The 8696-nt window shown below is 47.6% G+C and overlaps 1 protein-coding gene across 2 annotated transcripts in view; it reads right to left on the bottom strand.

Annotated features, from left to right (window-relative positions):
• Positions 1-7873, bottom strand: part of MIB2 (mindbomb E3 ubiquitin protein ligase 2) — an 80949-nt gene extending 73076 nt beyond the window's left edge. Inside the window, exon 1 of one of the 2 annotated variants that reach the window (XM_025211498.1) lies at positions 7628-7873. The gene's annotated coding sequence lies outside the window, so the exon portion shown is untranslated. Of the gene's footprint in view, positions 1-6539; positions 6560-7627 lie in introns of those variants that run through there. The other variant, XM_025211505.1, reaches the window with a different exon arrangement.
• Between the last annotated feature and the right edge of the window lie 823 nt (positions 7874-8696).

The following is an 8696-nucleotide window of genomic DNA, read 5'->3' as shown; positions in this document are numbered from 1 at the left end:
GCAGGACCAGACTGTCAGCATCGCATTCAGAGAAGCACAAGCTGATTAATTTAGCAGGGATTATATACTATAGGAAGCATGCGGCATGTTCCAGTGACATCTTGGGCAGTGATATAGACAGAAAATAGTAGGCTTTTTGTAGAAAATGAGCTAAATAACTGCAAATCCCAGAAAACAGAAGTAATTTCCCACACTCTTACATTAGGCACTAGACACTTTAGGGAATCAAACTGTGACTACAATGGGAAAACAGGCTTATGACTGAAGCATAGTGTTAGTAAGTTTGAACACCTTGATCTTAGCCAAAAGGCCAAGTGAAAAGTCCTAACACCAATTCTCCATTCCTGTAGCACCTTCATTATTTACTGTAATTATCCTCACCAGACTCCTACAATCACACAGTACCTGAGGCACAGACACTTGCCCACAGTCACTTGGAAAGCCTGTGCAAGAGCTGAAGTCTGAAGACTTCAGAACTGAAGTCTCCTATATTCTCCAGCAAGGCTCTAGTGCAGTCATTCTTCCCATCACTAGTCCAGATCCGTGTTCCACTTCCCAAATTTGCAATCTCAGAAAACGCAAGGAAGCACCCTACTTTAATACCAACCCCTCGGATATGGTGAGATTCATATCCCCTTCACCTGGGCTACTGAGAAGCTAACTTATTTTCATTTGCAAAGTGCTGTAAGATTTTTGATGAGTAGGTGTCAGATAATAAAAAAGATCATTCTTCATGCTTGGCTCGAGACAGCCGAGCTCCAAGAACATTTCATAATGAAACCAGAAATCAGGCAAATATACCACGTCCCAGGATTTACTACAACCTCAAAACGTGGGTCAGTCTCAACAAAGGTGTTTGAGACTTGAATATCAGAGGATTGGACTTGGCATTTAGAAGCAGCTCACTGAATTGTGCTTTCTGGTGAAGTTTCCAGGGTCCAAAAAGAAAAGGAGCCATCCAGCGCCTTGGCAAACGGTATGCGCCATGTATCACACAGCTCTACTGGTCAGTTCCCTAGCATTGTGGCTAAACTGAAGAAATATTTTTGCATCCTTTTGGGTTGCCTTTGTGCAGGTGAAGCCAGAGGACTTGCAAAGTATATGGGCATTTACGGGGATGAAAGGTACATGGGGTAATTTTATTTTTATATATATTTATAGGGGTGAAAGGCCCTATAAATAGGAAAGTTTTCTAGTTTCAGATGGTGCTAAATCTTAGACAGTCATCAAGTGAGTGAGTACACAGTCTTCCCCTAATGTACGAGACACCAGGAACCCAAGATTAGAATTCCACACACATGCACATGCACGTGCATGAGATTTTGCTATGCATACAACATGAAGCACGCTGGGGCCAGACTCAAACTGCAGATGTCTATGCTGCCTCCTTGGCTAATTGTGAGCATTGTCCATTGACTTCAATAAGAAATGACAGCCCTCTGCGTCTTGTGAGATTATGCTGCAAACTCGATAGCCAAAGTGCAGCACCAGGCTTTGAAGACAACATATGCAAGAGCATCAGTAGCTGGCCCCCAGCATTTAAGTCATGCATGAAATCAGACAGACTGAGGGGCTGAAATGAAAATCAGGATTCAAGGAAACTCCTCTGCTCATTGTTTTAGCACTAGCTTAAAATTCTCCTTCCTTGTTTCTTCCAGGAGGAGGCTAGTGTGTCAGAAACCAAAACACACCAATTTTGAAGCTCTTGGGCTGAGCTCAAAGGGTTACTGTGAAATGTGCTCAGAGCAGGTAGTGCCGGATCTCGGCTTCCCAAATCCACCCCCAAACATTTGTGATGCCTGACACGTCCGTTCCAGCCCTCCCCCTTGGCGATTACTAACGGACCTGCTTACACTGCTCTGTCCCTGACTCGGCTCCAAAAGTCTCTTCAAATATAATTTCCACTATTGGGTAAATAAAAGAGAGGCAAGGAAATACCCTGCTCCTCCAGGTTACAGAGCTATTAGAAAGAGGATTCAGGAACATCAGTGACTGCCTAGCAGATGCATTTCAGCCACCACAGGGTTTGTACACTGAGGCCGAAATTTACTGTTAACACATTGTCAGTCCAAAGCACTTTTGATGCAGGCATCTCACTTAAGGCTCACAGTGAGCAAATGCGGAGCCAGCCTGACATTGGTATCGTCTTGCCGTATTACAGATGGATCCGGAGGGAGAAGCACAAAGGAAACATATGATTCACTTCTAATCACACGCTGAGTCAGATGCAGAGCTGAGTCTCTCTGGCATAGGCATGCCTTAATTTCAGTTCAGAAAGAAACCTTTGGGATAGAGAGAGAAAACTCTCCACTGAAGAGTATGCCACCGTGATTCAAAGAGCACTTATTTTGCAACCTTCCTGCATCCCCAAACCCTTTACAAGCTGGAACCATGCACGAGATTGGCTTCTCTCACCAGAGAGAAAGGCACCCTGGATCACAGACATCCTATTGTTCTGCTCCGGCTAAAGGGCATCCCTTGTCCTCCACTAAACTGTTATTCATGTATTTGCTTTGGCTGGAGGCAAAAAGTCAGGCAGGCCCCTTAATTCCTTTGCTGCTTCATTCTGAATAGAGGGACATCAAATCCAAAGCGTGGCAGAGTATCCAGGAGGGCAGCCAGGGCATTTGAGATGGAAGTTGTTTTTTTGCAAAGACTCCTCCCTAGTGACTACTGCAGACTGTAGCTCAGCGAGGTTTTCAGCACATTCTGCCCCGTCCTGCACAAATGAATCTTTTCCCAGCAGATGATGGTGAAATAATTCCTGCGCCTTCTTGCTAACAGCAGAGCAGGCTGGAAAGTCCTCACCCAGCCCTGTGGAATTCCCCTTGACTTTTCAGAGAGCAGGATCAGGCCCTTATAGGCCATCTAGGCCGTTCCTTCCGCACTAGCTCAATTTCAGGACTGTTCCCTCTGACACGGTTTAGTGACGAGCCCAAATGCCTGGGCTGGCTGCAAGTGTAGGGCAGTTCTGACCGTGGTAGCTAGATATATTTACAGCCCCTGTCCCTGGGCATTGAAGTGCGGATGTGGGAGAGACCTCCGAATCGCAGAGAACTCTTATATCTCTACTTGGCCAAGTCTGAAAGAGACACTAGTCTAGCTAGCCAGCTGGACTCAGCCTAGCTCCTATTTCCATTGCCAGCCTCTAAAATGAACACCAGCCTTTAAAATTGTTGGTTGTAGCCATGGTGGTCTAAGGACATAGGCAGACAAGGTTCAATTTTAAAAAGTTAAAAAACAATTGTTAAATTATTAAAGAACAATTTTTTCCAACTATTTAGTTGGTCTAATATAAGAGATCATATGTACCCAAAGAACTTCGTCAGCCATTAAAACGAAATTCTCAGTGGTCTGTCCTTGGTAGGAGGTAGATTTGGGGTGGGAGAGGGGAACATCCTGCCCTGCTTCCAAGCAAGTGCAATAGCAGCAGGTCCCTGACCCATGAGGGAACCCCAGTGTCAGGGCTGCGGCTTGTCTGGGGTCTTTGATGCTTGCTTTGACCCAGAGAGGAAAGGACACCCCCATGCAGGCCAAGATCTACCTTCCTTTCCTGTTTGCAGTCACTCTTACTATTGACTGCATTACCCAACACAAGCAGCAGCATCAGGACATGCTTCTGGGGTCTCTGGGAGTGAGCTGCAAGCTGCTATCAGCTTCTCAATGCCACATGACAACAAGTCCTCCCCCACCCCCCTAAAGCTTTCCTCAGGCTGAATCCATTGCAAGTACAACAGATCCTTATGTAACATGATGAAGCTGCCCTAATTGTAACTGTCCCAAACTGGACTCTTTCAAACACATGCTTAATGATCCAGGGGCTGCTCTGTTTAAACAGGCAGAGCTAATTCAGCGAACAGCTGGCACCATCATAAAAATAGAAGCAATACTTGAAAGAAAAAAAATTTACACAGGAAACATACAAGCAAGCAGTCCCAGCAGCTGCAGCATCGCTTCGTGGCTTCAGATGGATCATGACTTTCACCTTGTGCCCATTTTACAGGAAGGATTTCCTTGCAGTCGAATGGGGTTCCCCCATCCTCTACCTCCTCTCTACAGTTGGCAAGTCCCAGGGAGGCAGAGGGCCTGGATCTGGTGATAAGCTCTGTGCAGCACGTCTGCAAGAAACCCATTGCTGGAGGAAGGATAGGCATATGGGGGGGGTTGTCATGTTGGAGAATAGAAGAGGGCTGGCAGTTCCCTGGGTCCATTGAGTTTTGATGTCTGGAAGGCTGAAAGGAATGCCCACCATCCCAGCTCTATTCTCACATTTGACACAGATACTGCTGCTCCTTGGGACACCTTAGCCTCAGCCACTATCCGTCTCCTTCTCCAGCTCTCCCAGCCCTGGATGCTGACACCTACTGATAGAAGGCCAGCCTATCCCAGCTGGCAAAGCCTTCCCCCTTTCAGCAGTCACTGCCTACTTACAGACTCCTGCAATGTGCCCAGATTTTTTTTTTTTAATGAAAATTTTCCGTGTTCTAAGCCAAATCGATTCCAAATCTGTCAGTCAGTCAAGAACCATAAATGACCCTACTACAGGCAAACATCCTCCATCCCCACCTGGGGCTTCAGATGTTTCCAAAACATTTGGCAGGCATCCTGTGTGCAGGCCCAAGCCTTGAGGCTTCGGGTTCAGATGCCCCCGAGTTTCACTTGCCCTCAGCCATAAGGCTGCAGGAGCAAGCTAGGGAGGAGGCTCCTATTTCCATAAAATGGGCATAAAGCCAAGATCTTCCTATTTGAGCAGCATGTGGGAGGTTAACTATACATTACCTTTGTGGGTACTACCCTGTGCCAGAAAAGCGGTTATCCCCACAGAGTAGGAAAACAGATGTGAGCAAGCAAGGATGGCCCTGACCAATGAACACCAAAGCTGAGTACTCAAATAGGGGAAATGACACTGGCAAACAAAGCTGCTTTCACTTTGCAGCCAGAGTCCTATACAGCGCATATAGGCACTGTGAAAGCAGAAGGACACATTAGTAGTGCAGACCACAGCTGTAGAGCTCTCACTCCACATTAACTTTGACTTGCTCCTGTGCTTAAGCCTGGAGAGGCTATTCAGTGGTTGCATTTTCACAGACCTACATTTTGCATACTGTCTTAAGTTCCTATTCCACCCAAGAGAGGACACAAACCCCAGCAGACTCTCCCTATGCCTGAAGAAGGGCATTTGTGCCTGAAAGCTTGTACAGAACAATTTTTCCAACTATTCAGTTGGTCTAATAAAAGATATCACGCTTACCCAAAGCACCTTGTCTGCCTATATTCAGAGGTTGTTAATTTTCCCTGCCTCAGAAAGGAATGAGGAGTGCTTGTCATATTAACCCCATCCACACACTAACCCAAAAGTAATGGAAACACTGGTGTAGAGAACTGCCCCTTATTCCAGACTGCATTATTGGTCAACAAAGGGGGAAGACCGGAGGGCATTAACCTGTGACTCTTTTTTTATGCAGACAAAATAAACATGCAGTGTCTCCATTTTCAGCACTACTTGAATGCTCTGAATCAGTTCTCATTCAGAAAGGTAAATGGCTGATAAACCCGGTTCTGCATCCTGAAAGCAGGGACCCAGGCTGAGAGAAAAGGAACAATATCATCAACACTGGCATTAGTTCCTGCTCATGAGATCTCATTAAGGAGAGTGTGGCTGAGGAAAAGAAAAGCGTGCAATGCTCCTATCTTTTATTTAGATTAAATCTTAATTACAGCCCAGCTGGTGCATTTGAAATGACAGCTGCCTTTAGCAAGCAAACCAGGAGACCCTTTTCTGCATAGAGACAGAGGCACTTCTGGACCCGCCCCTACCAAATAAGAAAAGCAAGCCTGGATGTTTTTTGTTGCTTCCATTCAGACAGGCCCCTGGCTACAGAACTGGCCTAGCCAATTCAATAGTTTTGTCTGGGTTTTATTCAATGCAGTGACCCTCACAGCTCAGGCTTGAGAGCAGATGGGCAGGGCGCACACACTAGCCATTGCAGCTGCATAATATCCTGAAGTCTTGCATCACATGCACACTCCTCTGGGGTGAGACTGCAGAGCAGGTTAGACAGACGCTTGACTGGGATGGTTTAGTCAGTCGGATGGCTTAGTTTTGCTGTGAGCAAGGGAATGGAGTAGATGAGACCCCCAGATGCCCCTTCCAGCCCTTACTTTGCTATGATTCTAAGCAGAGGGGTGGACAGGGCATTAAGATACTCTCTGCCTCCTTCTGATGTCAAACCCAGGAGTGTTTGGAGCAGTCACCAAAAGCAAGAGGAGCCAAAAAAGAAAATGCGACTGGGTGAGGGGAATGGGCAAACTATGCAGCAGCCTTGGCTCTTGGACTTCCTCTGACTGCTGTTGGAGGCTGCTTGCAAAGGATGGCAAATAAGCCCCTGTGTGGGATTTAAAATACTTCCCACCAGCAGGAGGGGAAAAAATTGTGGCTGTGTGGTATCTCAAGAAAGCAAGCCAGGCTCTACCATAGTGCTGTAGCCCACTAGTACAAGTCTAGTCACATAACCATGCACTGACTACATTTCACTTACTCTGGGAAATGAATGTGGGTCTGATGCTGGGACACAAGTAGTTCTGAACATGCTTGGAAAAGCAGGGCTGATTTCCTGTGGGGACAATAGTAAGAGAAGTCCCAGTGTGAGATGAGGCTCACTCCCCACCCTTCTGGTTCTGATCTGATGACTATGGTAACAGCAAGTGTGCTAGTATGGTCCAGCTACCCACATTTCGGCTACTCTCCTATCTGCTGTGGGGCCAGGAGTGAGTGAGTTCCTGCTCCCTTACTGCCATTTCAGAAGGCAAATAATGCAACTGCTAGTGTGGACACAATCCATCTAGCACCTCTGAATCAAAACATAAACCTGGTTTGCCCATCTCACTGTGCAGGCATTGAGAAAGGTTCCCAAAGGACACAGGTAGAAACTAAGCCGCTTGGTTTTTCAATGAGAGGCAAGACCTAGCTGTTGTCTGCATTTTTTAACAGCCTACCCCAGTGTCCTTTCACGCTCTCCCATGGTTCCCTGGATTCACCCTATCTGTCCCCAGCATCTAAACTGTCTCCAAGTGCAGAGCACAAGACACCAAAGTGCTGATATGGAGCAGAAACTGAAGACACGGCATTTTTTGCAGCTACTGGACACAGGGCCAGTTCAGACCAGGCAGCAAAAACAGCTGTAGGCCCTTCTCTGATGGGGAAGCCAAAGCTGACTTGTAGAACATGAGCTGTTTAGTGCCCGGCGCGTGACATTACCTCATCTAGTAATTCTAACCACCCAGGAAGCAGTAGAGCCACCGAGTCCTGAGAATCAAGTGCTCCCCCAACCACACACCCCTTCCGAATCCAACAAGACAAGAGTGATCACTAGTGAGGCACTTCCTATTCTCTCGTTGCAGAGTTGCAACTTTTCCTTCTCTGCTCTTTCCCAGGGTTGTTTTCTCCAGGGGGCTGGGGAAGAATATTTGCATTTCCATCCAGTAATACTAAATCAGTTCAATGCTAAACCAAAAGTCCTTTGGGAATGAGAGTATCACATGTAGAAGTGTGGGGAGATAGTCTAGGGCAGATATTCTAGGGCATATTTTTCTGAGCTAACTTTCAATGGAAAAGAAAAAAACATACCATTTCAATGCTAAATGCAGGGCTGGAAGTCAGAAGTCTCAGTTTCACTGCTTGAATTAGGCCATCTCTCATAGCACCTGCACCTCAGTTTCCCCAAGTAAAATAACAGTACTGGATACTTCAAGGTACTGTAGTACTAAGCGCTTCTTTGTTATAGAGAAACATTGAAATGACCCCGTTTGGAAACCAGCATTACAGACGTGATGCCGACAAAACATCCCTCTGTCTCCACATCTTAGGTTTGTATATGGTCCCTCATCACTGTAGGTGGTCAACAATAATTAGGGAAGACTATTAGCTTCCTCTTTTATGAGATGAGAGGGGAGATTGCTATGTGATTAGGGGTATCAAACTGACCCTACCTGACTTTTCTCAACAGGCTGTGAGGACGAGTCAGAGCGGTGGCTGTCATGAACCCCATGGGAAAGAAACAGCTGGACTGCCTTCCTGCGCCAGCCTGGGCACCCTGCCTCGTGCTGGCCAGAAAGACAGCCCATGAGAAGGGACCCTCCTGGCCGTCCCCACAGCTCCGACTGGCAGGAATTCCTACAGAGTCATTTTACGGCCGCTTCCAATTCAGCCGCGTCCCTGTGGATGGGCTTTCTGCTCTCCCGACCTTCATGCAATTCCTGGACCCGCTGCTCCAGAAGGCTGCTTTCTTAGCACCAATGTGCAAGTACTAAGCAAGGACCTGCAGCAGCACACCAGAAGGGAAGCAGGATCAAAAAAACCTCTTTCATTTCCCACTGAAACTACTCCCACAAATATGCACAGAGGGATCCTGAGGTTTACCAAAGATGAGGAACGGTTGTTCCCCAGATGCAGCCGCTCTGCCCAGGCCCTCTGGCCCTCCCGGCTCCCGCTGCCCTGGGGAGAGGATCCCGAGGGAAACACCAATGCCCGGGCCAGCAAGCGTGACCGAGAAAGCTGGCAAGGCAGGGGTGCTGGCAGCGCCGTGCCAAGCAGATGCTGCCCCACCGCTCCGGTCCAGAGAGCCGGGGCCGGGGCCGGGGCCGGGGCGGCCTCCCAGCACGTGGCGCGTGCGCCCCTTGCCCCGACTCCACGGGGC

This window comes from Alligator sinensis, unplaced genomic scaffold (assembly GCF_000455745.1).
Source record: "Alligator sinensis unplaced genomic scaffold, ASM45574v1 scaffold366_1, whole genome shotgun sequence".
Lineage (NCBI taxonomy): Eukaryota > Metazoa > Chordata > Crocodylia > Alligatoridae > Alligator > Alligator sinensis.
Note: the sequence above shows the minus strand (reverse complement) of the source record. Positions and strands in the feature narration are given on the sequence as shown.